Source organism: Chelonoidis abingdonii, chromosome 6 (assembly GCF_003597395.2).
Source record: "Chelonoidis abingdonii isolate Lonesome George chromosome 6, CheloAbing_2.0, whole genome shotgun sequence".
Taxonomy (NCBI): domain Eukaryota; kingdom Metazoa; phylum Chordata; order Testudines; family Testudinidae; genus Chelonoidis; species Chelonoidis abingdonii.
The window spans coordinates 98,289,305-98,304,504 of record NC_133774.1 but is presented as its reverse complement, the minus strand read 5'-3'; the positions used below and the strand labels follow the sequence as shown (position 1 = coordinate 98,304,504).

Sequence of the window (15,200 nt, the reverse complement as noted above, 5' to 3'; positions counted from 1 at the left end):
TTTTGGGGGGACCAGAGTGTACCAGGCACTGGAATTCCTGGTTGGTGGCAGCGCTACAAGTACTAAGCTGGTAATTGAGCTTAGAGGAATTCATGCTGGCACCCCATCTTTTGGATGCTAAGGTTCAGAGTGGGGAATTATACCATGACAGTTCCCCTCATGGATTTTTCCCAAACTGTTCTAGGGGGAAGGCTCTCTCTTAACTTGCAAAATTAGCAGGATTTTATTCCTCCAGATCCTGCGATTCCACCTAAGGCACAGGGTCTTCCCATGCATAGACAATCTGCTTTCATTCCAGCTCTCCAGTCTCTGATCCTTCCCTTACTTTACCTTCCTTATCACCCCCTTAAAATAGGGTTCTTAGCCAGAGAACAACCACAGAAAAGTTAATGTAATATCAGGTGCATTAATTTTCCTACAGATTTGCTTTCAGACTTGCCTCCTTCGAATCAGAGATGCCCAGTACTACAGAGGGCTTTTTGCAGGCCCGGGTGGAGCAGTGGGGACACAGACATGGGCATGAAGAGTGAGATCTCAGGGAAACAGTCAGGCGTGTAAATGTTTGATACTGATGTCAGGCACAAATGGCCTGAAGAAAATCCTATTACACAACTGGTCATAACATGCCTGAAACTGAAATAGAACTTTAAAGTTGGACTGCTTCCACCCATCGCCAAACTGAGGATAAACAGAAGATCACACAGTTCTTGGACCAAAAGTATGGATTTATATTGCTTCCCATAACAAAAATAAGTGTCAATCCTTTGATTACAATTATGGAATAACAATATTTTCTATATTGATATAGTGAAGAGATTTTAATCTTTAAGAATGTGTGCAGTTTCTCTGACTTATTTTAGGAGATGACAGCCATGTGAAGTAGCCTGTGTTAACGTGTACTATTAAACTGGTTGATTCTTTAACATAAAGTAAAAAAGAATGTGAGCATGGTCTTCCCCTGATGGTATAAGCACTTTAGTTGCTACCCCCACATCTTCTGCTATTGATGCCAGTGAACATTCTCTGACAACAAATCAAGGAGTTTTCACATGCCAAGAAAAGGCAGGGTGGGGGTAGAGTGAAAATCAATTACCAGTCCCCAAAAGGGAACTACTGGCACAAACAAACAATCAGTAAAACAATATTGGTAGCTCTATGGCAATACTTACAAAATACTAATCCTGCAACTGTGTTATGAGAATGAGAATTTAATCTGATGATCAGGAATTATTCAATTTGTGTGGTCCCCATTAATGTAATATATAACCCCTACTCTCTCTCTCTCACACACACACACACACACTTTTCCTCACAACATAGCAAGAAAATAGGAAAACATTAATACCTCCCCCTTACAAATGGAGCACTGAAACAGAGATAATGACAGTAAATTCCTGGCACCATGAAAGTCAATGGAATCTTTGCCATAGACTTTCATGGTACCAGGATTTCATCCTAAGTGACTTGCCCAAGATCATATGGAAAGCGTATGGCACAATCATGCACAGAACTCATCTCTCTTAAGTTCCAGTCTGTTGCCTTAACCACCAGACCATCCTTTCTTCCCCAGAATAGAACAGCGCTCCTCAATCTTGAAGAGCACTGTCATCAAAGCGAGTCTTAAACACACCAAATAATATCAGCACAAAATCTTGTGTTAAGGCAATATCACATCACAACACATAAATTGTAAATTAAATCAATCCAACCATAACAGAATTCTAAATTAAATCAACTGTAAAACAATGTTAGAATATCACAGTGAATATTTGATTACTCTTCCATTTGGAATAAATGATTTATTTCCTCTACCACCTCCTTACTTTTTTGCTGATAGGAACACAGATGGAGTACTGCTGAACTACAGGCACAGTTTAGACCTGCCTAATTTACACACACAGGCCTCGATCCCACAATGGAACTACTCACTTGCATAAAAATTAGCGAGTGTTTATAGAACCAGGGATTGGATTTGTTAATCTGACTTCAGAAAACAGATGTACTGATTCAAGTATAAACAACGAGGAGTCCTTGTGGCACCTTAGAGACTAACACATTTATTTGGGCATAAGCTTTCGTGGATTAGAACCCACTTCATCAGATGCATGGAGTGGAAAATACAGTAACAGATATAAATACACAGCACATCAAAAGATGGGAGTTGCCATATCAAGTGGGATATCAGTCTAATGAGACAATTCAATTAACAGCAGGATACCAAGGTGTCAGTAGGTTTCCGGTATAGGGTGATGGTTATGTGACCATCGCTTATTAGCACTGTAGTGTCTAAGAAGTGGATCTCTTGTGTGGACTGGTCCAGGCTGAGGTTGATAGTGGGCTGGAAATTGTTGAAATCCTGGTGGAATTCCTCAAGGGCCTCCCTCCCATGGGTCCCGATGATGAAGATGTCATCAATGTAGCACAAATAGAGTAGGGACATTACGCAACAAGAGCTGAGGAAGCATTGTTCAAAGTCAGACATAAAAATGTTGGCATACTGTGGGGCCATGCGGATACCCATAGCAGTCCCACTGACTTGAAGGTACAAATTGTCCCCAAATCCAAAATAGTTGTGGATGAGGACAAAGTTACACAGTTCAGCCACCAGGTTTGCTGTGATAGTATTGGGGATGCTATTCCTGACGGCTTGTAGTACATCTTTGTGTGGAAGAACGTTCATGTAGAGAGCTTCTATATCCATAGTGGCTAGGATGGTGTTTTCTGGAAGATCACCAAAGGATTGTAGTTTCCTCAGGAAGTCAGTGGTGTCTCGAAGACAGCTCAGAATGCTGATAGAGTAGGGCCTGAGGAGAGTTTACATAGCCAGATAATCCTGCATTCAGGGTGCCAATGTCTGAGATGATGGGACATCCAGGATTCCCAGAATAAATGAACACAAATCCGATATCAGGAATTATAACATTAAAAAAACAGTAGAAAACTTTAATCTCCCTGGTCACTCAACAACAGACCTAAAAGTAGCAATTCTTCAACAACAAAAATTCAAAAACAGACTCCAACGTGCAACTACAAAACTGGAATTAATTTGCAAACTGGACACCATCAAATTAGGCCTGAATAAAGACTGGGAATGGGTGGGTCATTACAAAACCTAATTTTCCCCATACTAATTTCTCCCTACTGTTACTGACACCTTCATGTCAACTCTTTGAAATGGGCCATTCTCATTATCACTACAAAAGTGATTTTTCCTCCCTTGGTATCCTACTGTTAATTGAATTATCTTGTTATACTGACCTTTCACTTGATTTGGCAACTCCCATCTTTTCATGTGCTGTGTATTTATATCTGCTACTGTATTTTCCACTCGATGCATCTGATGAAGTGGGTTATAGCCCATGAAAGCTTATGCCCAAATAAATTTGTTAGTCTCTAAGGTGCCACAAGGACTCCTGTTGTTTTTGCTGATACAGACTAACACGGCTACTCCCTCTGAAACCTGATTCAAGTATGTCGCTCAGTCAGCTGGTTTAACCCTTTTCCATCACTTTAATCATTTCTATCAGCTCCTCAGCTTTGGCTTCCACATTTACATAGCACATAACCCATAATGAAGAATTTCTTTTCTGTACAAGTTAAAACAAAGATGCTTAATATATTTTCCTGTGTTTTTCACACAGAGCGTAACTTTTTCATTAATACAGCCCTATATTTCTAAGAATTATGGCAACAGTTGTTCACAGCAGAATTCCTTCCTGCTTTTAGAAATCAGTTAATTAATTAAAAATGAGACAATGATTAAAACTTAGCAGGATAATACCAAGCTGTGCAAATGCAGCTTTGCATTTAACAAGCATGGAAGACTGTACAGCATTATGAAAATTAATCTCAGGCTTCCAGCTGTTAAATTCCCTTTAAGGAAACACATACTTTTACAATAAAACTGAAAATAGTTCAATGTGTTTCTTTAAAAAAAGTTAAGACATTTTGAACCACAGCAGCAAAAAAACAACAAAAAAACTTAACCTTTCCCCCACCCCAAAGAAAAACAAACAAACTTTGGGCAGTATTGTGGAGCATGAAATCCAAATATACTTGCATTTATTTATTTATTTGTAATGGACTAGTTTAGCAAAAACATTGTTGTTGTCTTTGAAGTAATATAACAGTAGACTCAGCCTTTAACAGAAAATGGTAGCATGCACTTATCTGTTAAAAACACATGAAGCACATGATAAAAGGGTAGAGCTAATTAAACTTTGTTACAAAAAATAGTTGCTAAAAACTTAGGTTCCAATTCTGCAAGTTCCCCCATGTGAGCAGACATCTTCAGGTGTGTGTTCATTCAGGTGGGAGTGGTAAGCAATCAAATAATTTGGACAAATAATTTTAATTATATCAGTTATTCATTAACTGTTTGCTTTGCCTATTTGTTATTCATAGACTCAAACTGTGAGGCCAGAAGGGACCACCATGATCATCTATTCTGACCTTGTGCATATTGCAGACCACTGAACCTTACCCACTCAGTCCTCCCTTGTAATAGATCTATAAACCTCTGGTGAGTAACTGACATCCTCAAATAATGATTTAATTTAAAGACTTCAAGTTACAGAAAATCCACCATTTAATCTAGTTTAAACCAGCAAGTAACCTGTGCCCCAATGTGCAGAGGAAGGTAAAAAAAAATTCAGGGTCTCTGCCATTTTGACTTGGAGAAAAATTCCTTTGTGATCCCAAATATAGTGATCATTTGGACCCTGAGCATGTCAACAAGACCCACCAGCCAGATACTATAGTGTACTCTTTCCCAAGTAACTCAGAGTCCTTCCCCTCTAGTGTCTGAGCTCCTGCCACTGGGGATATTTGATATTAGCAGTTGCAGATGGGCCACATGTATTATAGACCAGGGGTCAGCAACCTTTCGCATGCTGCCCATTGGGGTAATCCTCTGACAGGCTGCAAGGTGTTTTATGTTGACCGTCCGCAGGCACGGCCCCCAGGAGAATCGCGGCCACTGGTAGCTGGGCGGGGGGCGGGCATGCCTGTTGACAGTGAACTTAAAACGCCTCATGGCCCACTAGTGGATTACCCTGATGGGCTGTGTGCCAAAGACTGCCAACCCCCGTTGAAGACAATCTGATTGTAGCATCCCCCCATAAACTTATCAAGCTCAGTCTTAAAACTAGTTGGGTATTTTGCCTCCACCGCTCCCCTTGGAAGCTTGTCCCAGAACTTCACTCCTCTTATGGTTAGAAATCTTTGTCTAAATTCAAGCCTGAACTCTACGGCAAATTTATATCCATTTGTTCTTGTGCCAACGTTGGCATTTAACTTAAATAACTCCTCTCCATCCCTGGTAAGTTGTGACTGGTGAACTAAGCCATTAGTGTTGTTTCTACACCTTTACACATCTTCAGGGTGAATTAAATTTTTTTATTTTTTTTAAATAGGACTTTATTTAAACTGGACTTTTGGAATTTAAATTAACTATGTTTCTTTTTTTAAAAAAATAAACCTATTTAAAATTCAGTTTGAAACTGACAGCTTATGTTAAAGCCTAAATTTACTATAATCTATTAAAATCATTCACATTAAATAAAAAAATATTAAGTAGTATATTTGCTGTAGGGCTGCCAATTAATCGCAGTTAACTCGTGATTAACTCAAAATTAATTGAGATTAATCGCTTTCATAATCACACTGTTAAACAACAGAATACCAATTAAGATTTATTAAATATTTTGGATATTTTTCTACATTTTCATATATATTGTATTCTGCGTTGTAACTGAAACCAAAGTGTATATTACTTTTGATTACAAATAAAATAATTGCACTGTAAAAATGACAAAAGAAATAGTATTTTTCAGTTCGCCTCATACACGTACTGTAATCCATCGCTTTCTTGTGAAAATGCAACTGACAAATGTAGAATTTTTTTTTGTTACGTAACTGCACTCAACAACAAAACAATGTAAAACTTTAAGAGACTACAAGTCCCTTCAATCCTACTTCTTGTTCAGCCAATCGCTAAGAGAAACATGTTTGTTTACATTTACAGGAGATAATGCTGCCCTCTTCTTATTTATAATGTCACCAGAATGTGAGAACAGGCATTTGCATGGCACTTTTGTAGCCGGTATTGCAAGGTACTTACATGCCAGATACGCTAAACATTTTTATGCCCCTTTGTGCTCTGGCCACAATTCTAGAGGACATACTTCCATGCTGATGAATCTCGTTAAAAAAAAAAAAGTGTTAAATAAATTTGTGACTGAACTCCTTGGGGGAGAATTGTATGCCCCCTGCTTTGTTTTACCCGCATTATGCCATATATTTCATGTTCATAGCAGTCTTGGATGATGACCCAGCACATGTTGTTCCTTTTAAGAACACTTTCACTGCAGATTTCACAAAACGCAAAGAAATTACCAATGTGAGATTTCTAAAGACAGCTACAGCACTCAACTCAAAGTTTAAAAATTTGAAATGCCTTCCAAAATCTGAGAGCGATGAGGTGTGGAGCATGCTTTCAGAAGTCTTAAAAGAGCAACACTCCAATGTGGAAACTACAGAACATGAACCGCCAAAAAAGAAAATCAACCTTCTGATGGTGGCATCTGACTCAGATAATGAAAATGAACATGCGTTGTTCCCTACTGCTTTGGACTGTTATCGAGCATGCCCCTGGCACGGTGGTTGAAGCACGAAGGGACATATGAATCTTTAGTGTATCTGGCATGTAAATATCTTGCGATGCCGGCTACACTAGTGCCATGAGAATGCCTGTTCTCACTTTCAGGTGGCCTTTAAACAAGAAGCAGGCAGCATTATCTTCTGCAAACGTAAACAAACTTGTTTGTCTGAGCGATTGGCTGAACAAGAAGGAGGACTGAGCAGGGGTGGCAGGTTTGTAGAAATTTTGGTGGTGCCCACCTGCCTAAGGCTCTGGGAGGGAGTTGGGGTGGGGGGAGGAGGACTGGGGTGCAGGCCCTGAACTGGGGCAGGGGATTGGGGTGCAGGACGGCTGAGAGGTTGGGTTCTGGGAGGGAGTTTGAGTGGGGGAGGGGCCTGGGGTACAGACTCTGGGATGGAATCTGGGTGTGGCTGCAGGCTCTGGGGGTGCAGGAGGGGGTGAGGGGTGCAGGCTCTGGGAGGGAGTTTAGATGCTGGATGCAGCCTCCACACTAGGGCAGGGGGTGGACGTGCATGAGGGGTAATAGGTGCAAGCTCTGGGACAGTGTTTGAGCGCTGGCTCTGGGGCTGGGGGTGCAGGCTCTGGGATGGAGTTTGGGTGCTGGCTGCAGACTCTGGGGGGGCAGGAGTGGGTGAGGGGTGCAGCTCTGGGAGGGAGTTTGGGGGCAGGAGAGGATGTCTGGGAAGGGGGTGGGGGATGAGGCTCTGGGACGTAGTTTGGGTGCTGTGTGCAGGCTCCTGGCTGGGATAGGGGCTGGGAGTGCAAGAGGGGATGAAGAACGCAGGCTCTGGGAGGGAGCTTGGGGATGGGAGGGGGTGCAGGCTTTGGGAGGGAGTTTGAAGATGGGGGTGGAGGAGGGGTGCAGGCTTTGGGAAGGAGTGGGGGAGTGCAGTGCTTACCTGGGGCTCCTAGGCAGGGCAGGCTGGAAGTCTCCATCTGCTGCTACCTCCAGGCACAGCCTGTGCAACTTCCCATTGGCTGTAGGGACGCTTGGGGTGGGATCCAGACCCACCCCGCCCAGCGGCTGCAGGGAGGGGCCAGCAGCCACCTGGAGTGTGCAGGCAGGAAACTGCTCAGCTCTGCTGCGCTGCCAGTGGTGAGTGGGGGCCCTGGACTGTTTTAAATGGCCCGGGGGAGGTGCAGAGAGGGCAGGGCCAAGGGAGAAATCTGTCCCCAAACATTGCTGGACCAGGAATATTCCTGCTGCCCAGGCACAACGGGCCCATAGGACTCACCATGGGACTGAGTGGACTTGCAGACTCTAAATTCTTACATTGTTTTAAGTTTAATTCAGTTTTTTTGCACATAATTCTAAGTTTGTAAATTGAACTTCCACGATAAAGAGATTGCACTACAGTACTTATATTAGTTGAATTGAAAAATAATATTTCTTTTGTTTTATTACAGCGCAAATACGTGTAATAAAAATAAATATAAAGTGAGTACTGTACAATTTGTATTGTGTTGTAATTGAAATCAATATATTTGAAAATGTAGAAAATATCAAAAATATTTAAATAAATGGTATTCTATTATTGTTTCACAGTGCGATTAATTTTTTTAATTGCTTGACAGCCCTAATATGTTGCCAAGTTTTAAAGAAAGTGAAACCACTGAACTGGTGAAAGTCACTGGCTAAGCATCTGGAAACAGAGTTTGCTGAAGTTATAAACCAGCTTTTGACAGCAGCTGCCCCTTCTGCAGGTGCGAAGACAGTATTTTCTTCATTTCAATATATTCAACTAGTTCAGTTCAATTACTAATTCATTCAAAATTAAGAAACCATTTGGGAGTTAAAAAGCAGAAAGCTTGTTTTCCTCTTCCAAGCTATGGATAAAAATTAGGTGTGAGAGGGTGAGATCTACTAGCTCTATCATCTGGAAGGACATAGTGAATTGAACTGATCATTTCTGGTCACCAACTACAGATAACACTACTTTTGTTTAATAAATCAGTTGTTTTTCATTTAAAACTATGTTTTGATAAATTTTCTGATAAGAAAAAACGTTTATGTATCCTACACTTGGGTAATTTTATTTCATAAAAATATTAAAATCCTGTTTCTGAGCATTTTATATTTAATTTGAATTTCCATCCAAACAGAGTTCGAAACAAATCACAAGTAAAATATTGTCAAGTATCAGAGGGGTACCCATGTTAGTCTGGATCTGTAAAAAGCAAAAGAGAGTCCCATGGCACCTTTTAGACTAACAGAAGTATTAGAGTATAAGCTTTCGTGGGTGAATACCCACTTCGTCAGACTCATGCCCACGAAAGCTTATGCTCCAATAGTTCTGTTAGTCCATAAGGTGCCACAGGACTCTGTCACTTTTTAAGTAAAACATTAATCACCTTGTAAATAAGAAATGCATCACTCCATTTTCAAACATCATAAAAATGTAAAAAGTAAGTGTTTGAATAAATGTAAAGAACAGTTACCTTTTTGGTAACTGGTGTTCTTCAAGATGTGTTTCTCATGTCTATTCCACAGTAGGTGTGCGTGCTCGCCATGTGCACTGGTGCTGGAAGTTTTTTCCCAACAATACCCATGGGGGGATGTGCCCCCGCGACCCCCGGAGTGGCGCCTGCCTGGCACTGTATAACGGGAGCTGCGCACTCCCCCCACCCTCAGTTCCTTCTTGCCAGACAACTCCGACAGAGGGGAAGGAGGGTGGGATGTGGAATAGACATGAGCAACACATCTCGAAGAACACCAGTTACCTTTTCTGTAACTGTCTTTTCTTCTTTGAGTGATTGCTCATGTGTATTCCACAGTAGGTGATTTCAAGCTGTACCTGTTGGAGGTAGGTAGGAGTTCACAAGTTCCCAGGATGGAGGACAGCCCTGCTGAACCCGGCATTATCCCTGGTTCGGGAGACGATCGCATAACGCGAGGTGACCGTGTGAACTGAGGACCACGTGGCAGCTGACAAATGTCCTGGATAGGGATGTGGGCTACGAAGGCAGCTGACAAGGCCTGCGCCTGGGTCGAGTGTGTCCTCACAATGGGCAGAGGGGAACACCAGCCAGCTCATAACAGGACCGGATGCACAAAGTGATCTGGTTGGAAAGCCTCTGGGTGGAGATCGGCTGGCCCCTTGCACACTCAGCCCAGGCGACAAACAGTTATGGGGACTTTCTGAAGGGCTTAGTCCACTTGAGGGAGAAAGCCAAAGCCTGCCACACATCACTGGATGCGTGAGGCTTGGGGAAGAGGACCAGTAGAAAAATGTCCTAACTCATGTGGTATGCGGAGACCATCTTAGGGCAGAATGAGGGGTGTGGACAGAGCTGGACCATGTCCTTGTGGAAAACCATGTACGGGGGTTCGGAGGTCAGGACCCTGAGCTCCGAAACTTGTCTAGCTGACGTGATAACAGCCAGAAATGCCACCTTCCATGAAAGGTGAGACCAGGAGCATGTGGCCGACGGCTCAAACGGGGGCCCCATGAGACAAGCTAAGACTAGGTTTAAGTCTCACTGTGGAACCCGGAGTTTAGAGTACGGGAAGAAGAGTTCCAGACCTTTAAGGAACCGGCCAGTCATAGCATGGGAGAACACCCTGTGTCCTTGTACTGGCGGATGGAAGGCCAATATGGCCACCAAGTGCACCTTGACTGACAAGGAGGGCCCAGGGCCTGGCACCCTCAAATGGAGGAGGTAATCAAGAACAAGCTGGAGGGGGCGGACACTGGGGAGACACCCTGGTCTGTTGCCCACTTAGAAAATTGTGACCACTTAGCCAAGTAAGCGCGACGAGTGGAGGGCTCTCTATCTTCAAAGAGGATGCGCTGAACCTGTTCTGAACACGCCCTCTCCTCTCCCAACTATTGAGCAGCCATGCCGTGAGATAGAGAGCCACCAGGTTGGGGTGGAGAAAGTGGCCCTGATCCTGTGACAGCAGGTCCAGGTGGAGCTGTAACTGCCATGGCAGAGCTACCGCCAGGCTCATGAGGGTCCCATACCAGTACTGCCTAGGCCACGCCGGGGCAATCAGGAGGACCTGGCCCTTGTCCAACTTTATCTTTTCCAGGACCCTGCTGATTAGAGGGAACGGAGGAAAGGCGTAGAGGAGCCTGCCTTACCAGGACAGGAGAAAGACATCAGAGATAGCACCCCTTCCCAGGCCTCCCCAGAGCAAAACCAGTGGCATCACTGGTTCTGTTGAGATGCAAACAGGTCCACCTGGGGAGTTCCCCACCTTCGGAAGAGCTGGTGAGCCACTTCCAGGTGGAGGGACCACTCGTGTTGCGAGGAGAAATCCATGCTTAGGCGATCTGCCCTCTCGTTCTAGGTGCCCGGCAAGTGGAAGGCCTTCAAGTGGATATTGTGGGCTATACAGAAGTCCCACAGCCTGAGGGCTTCGTGTCAGGGGGCAGAGGACCGGGCTCCGCCTTGTCTGTTGATACAGAACATGAGGACCTTGACTACCTTTCCCTCCAGGCATGAGAGGAAGCCCATACATGCCAGCCGCACCGCCCTGAGCTCCTTGACGTTTATATGTAGGGTCAGGTCTTGAGCCGACCACAGGCCTTAGGTCTGAACGCTTCCCAGGTGGACTCCTCAAACCAGGTCGGACGGATCAGACACCAGCTCCAATGACGGGGCATCGTCCCAGAATGGGACCCCGTGGAGCATGTTGCTTGCGGTGGACCACCACCTCAGAGAGGTGATCACCGAGCCTGGCACTGTGAGGACCTTGTCCATCCCGTCTGTGGCCTGGGAGAAATTTGAGGCTAGACAGAACTAAAGGGGTCTCATCCTGAGTCTGGTGTGACGGACCATGTACGTGCACGCTGACATATGGCCCATGAGCTGCAGGCAAACCCTGGCTGTTGTAACCGGGAACCTCGTGACCAAGTTGATGAGACCCTTTCGGGTCTCGAACCTGTCTGGTGAGAAAGAGGCCCTGGCCGACACTGAATCCAGGAGCGCCCCAATAAACTTGATGCATTGGACAGGGACTAACGTGGACTTGGTATTGTTTACCAGCAGGCCAAAGGTGGTGCACGTGGACAGGAGGAGCAGTAGATGATCCCACTGGGAGGTGCCTTGACAAGCCAATTGACCAGATACAAGGAAATATCTGGATCTCGCCCCAGCATCTGAGGTAGGCCGCTCCCACCAAAATGCATTTTGTAAACACCCTGGGGGCAGTGGACAGTCCAAACAGAAGACCATAAATTGGCAATGATTGTATCCTCCACAAACCGGAGGAAACGCCTGTGCCTCTCAAATATGTGGATGTGAAATTACACGTCTTGTAGATCGAGGGCAGCGTACCAGTCCCCAGGATCCAGGGACGGGATGAACGAGGCCAGGGAGACCATGCGGAACTTGAGCTTCACCATGTATTGATTTAGGCCCCGTACTTCCAGTATGGGTCTGAGCCCCCCTTTAGCCTGCGGGATAAGGAAGTAATGGGAGTAGTACCCCTTGCCCGTGAACTCCTCAGGCACCGCCTCTATCACTCCTAGTTCCACGAGCCGCCCCATCTCCTGCTCAAGCAGAGCTTTGTGAGAGGAGTCCCTTAGGTGGGACATGGGGGCGGTTGGGCGGGGAGGATGTAAACTGGACGGTGTAACCCTGAGAGATGGTGTTGAGAACCCATCGGTCCGAGGTGATCTGCGACTATTCTGGGAGGAAAGCATATAACCAGTTGGGGAAGGATCTCAGACAAGGACTAGGGGGATGCCCCCAAGCGTCCAATCAAAACTACCTTTTCCCCGCCTGCTTGCCCTTAGAGGGTCCAGCCTATGAGGGTGACTCTTATAGTCCCGCTGCTTCTCATGGGCTGCCTCGTACTTCAGGAGGGCAGCCAGGGTAGAAGTCTGCTGTGGCTTAAATTTAGGTTTTGCTGGAGCCAAGACATATAGGCCCAGTGTCTGGAGGGTCATGTGGGAGTCCTTCATGCCATGCAGCCTTGTTTCTGTTTCCTCTGCAGACAGGGCTTTCCCATCAAACAGGAGGTCCTGCATGGAAGACTGTGCCTCGCTGGACAGCCCAGAGAGTAAGAGCCATGACGCCCGTCCCGTGGACATCACTGAGGCCATCGATTGCGCGGCCGTGTCCACAGCATCTAAGGCAGTGTGTAGGGAAGCTCAAGCTGCCATTGCCCCTTCCTCCACGAGCATCCTGAACTCCTTCTTATCATGCCCCTGGAGGGAGTCCTCAAATTTGGGCAGGGAACCCCACAAACTGAATTTTTACCAGCCCAGGAGAGCCTGATGGTTCGCCACTCGTAACTGGAAACTCAAAGACGAATACATTTTTCTTCCGAAAGAGTCCAGTCTCCGAGAGTCTTTGTTCTTTGGAGTCGGGGCTGTCTAATCTTGTCGTTCTCTATTGACCACCTCGACCACCAGGGAGTTGGGTGCCAGGTGGGTATATAGGTACTCATGCCCTTAGCGGGTACAAAGTACTTTTGCTCAGCCTTTTTTGATATAGGGGCCAACGAGGGCATTGTTTGCCACAGGGCATTCGAAATCTTAGCCACCCCTTCATGGAGCGGCAAGGCCGCCCTGCCTGGTGCTGATGGGGACAACACGTTAAACAGGGAGTCCACAGGCTCTTCCACCTCCTCTGCCTCGAGGTGCAGGCTTCCTGCCACCCTCTTTAAGAGGTTCTGGTGGGCCCTAAAGTCCTCCTGCAGGATGGAGGGGGTGGGGCCGCAATCGCCTCCCCTGGGTGGGGGAGAAGAGGCCAGCACAGTCTCTCGGTGTCAGCCAGCACCAGAGAATCCACCCCCTGGTCGGACACAGGGCATAGTGCCGAGGACGTGCGTCCTACCAACGCCTTCGTCAGGGGTCTAGAGATGGATGCCGACAGAGCCTCCAAAACTTTGGCCACCGAGCAAGCTCCCACTGGGGGCTACGTTGGAGGCCACGGTGCCCACTGGTACCACTTGGCTGGCCACGACGCTCGGTGCCACTGCACTTGCTGTGGCACCACTGGGGCTGACTATCCGGGTTGCCCGGTTTGGCTCATCGAAGGGCGGCTATGAGCAGAGACCTGGCTGGCATAGAATCCACTGCTGTCTCTCAACCAGGAGGAGTGGCAGTACTGGGATCTCCAATGGTCACGGGATCGCAATCTTGACATGGAGGACCAGTATCAACGGTAATATCTGTTCCGCAAACGACCTCGACAGGCGGACCAACGACAGTGAGATGACGGCGACTGACGCCCAGGGCTGCGATGTCTCTGCAGAGACTCGGAGTGGAAGTCCGAGTGGGAACGGCGTCAATGACTGTGCCGTGACCAACTGCGGTACTTTTTCTGCGACAAGAACCGACGACAAAATCTGCCGCAGTCCTGTCGATATCCGCTCTCTGAGGACCGGTGCCATGAGTTCCGGATGGATGGAACTCAGCCCGATAGTCTAGCTGGCATTGGGGGCGATCCATGTGGACTCTGCCCCAAGCGGACACTGGGCGGTGATCAGCATCGGGAACGTTCCCTTGACTGAGACCAGTACCGAGCCAGGGGCAACTGTGGAGATCCCAGTGGAGGCTTGCCTCTGGATCGTGTGGGATTGACACTGGCGGGGCTCCAGGCACCAGCATGGACATGACATCCTGGGCCACTTGGAGGATTTCGGGTGTGAAAGGCATCCGGACATCTGGGGAGGCCTGTTCTGAAAAGGCCAGGCTACTCCGCTCTACGTGAGTTGGAGGCCAGGGGATCGACGACTGCCCGACATGGGCCTAGCCTCTTTCTCAGACTTCTCTCGGTGCCACTGCAAGGAGGGAGTCTTGGTCCTCTTGGTGTGTCCCGTGGATGGAGAGCAGTGCTGACTGGTTGAAGGCACTGGCTGGTCACCGCACACCAACACCAGGTACCAGCTCAGGAGTTGGCCCTGACCAGCGTGCCAGGGTCAGGGTCAGGGTCAGGGCCAACTCCATCAGAATGGCCTGGAGCTCCTCTTATACCGCGCCAGGCAGGTGCCACTCCAGGGGCCACGGGGGGCGCTCCCCCCCCATGGGTACTGTTAGGGGAAAAACTAGTGGCACCAGTGCACATGGCAAGCACACACACCTACTGTGGAATACACATGAGCAATCACTTGAAGTAGTTAACAAACACCAATTTTAGTGCAAAGGCATATCATTATGTTTCAATAGTTACCAACTAAGGAGAATCAATCTTTCTTTAGGAAAATAACTAAAAAGTACAAATGTAAAATGATTAAAACTGATGGTTTAAATCAAGGTTTCCAGATTGCTTGATTTAAATCGTGATTAAAATTGGTGATTTAGATTGCTTTAATTCAATCCACCCTGCTCGCCATTTTTTAAAAGAATAGCAAATAATGAATACAGTACATCTGATACTCGGGCTAAAATAGTCATAGAAATCTTTCAGGATTCATGAACATTTTCCAATGGTATGAATACATGGCAGCTATCCAAAAACTCTCAAACAACATATTACACCACAAAACATTGCTAAATTAACTGTTTTTATTCATAAATATTATTATGAATCATGGAGGAGGACCAGTTACTATCTGACAAACTCTATCATATAGGTATTTATA

The 15,200-nt window shown here is 46.2% G+C and overlaps 1 protein-coding gene across 2 annotated transcripts in view; it reads right to left on the bottom strand.

The window, feature by feature from the left end:
- The window catches only part of SMC5 (structural maintenance of chromosomes 5), a 98,127-nt gene that overhangs the window by 53,938 nt on the left and 28,989 nt on the right, over window positions 1-15,200 (bottom strand). The window lies entirely within an intron of this gene.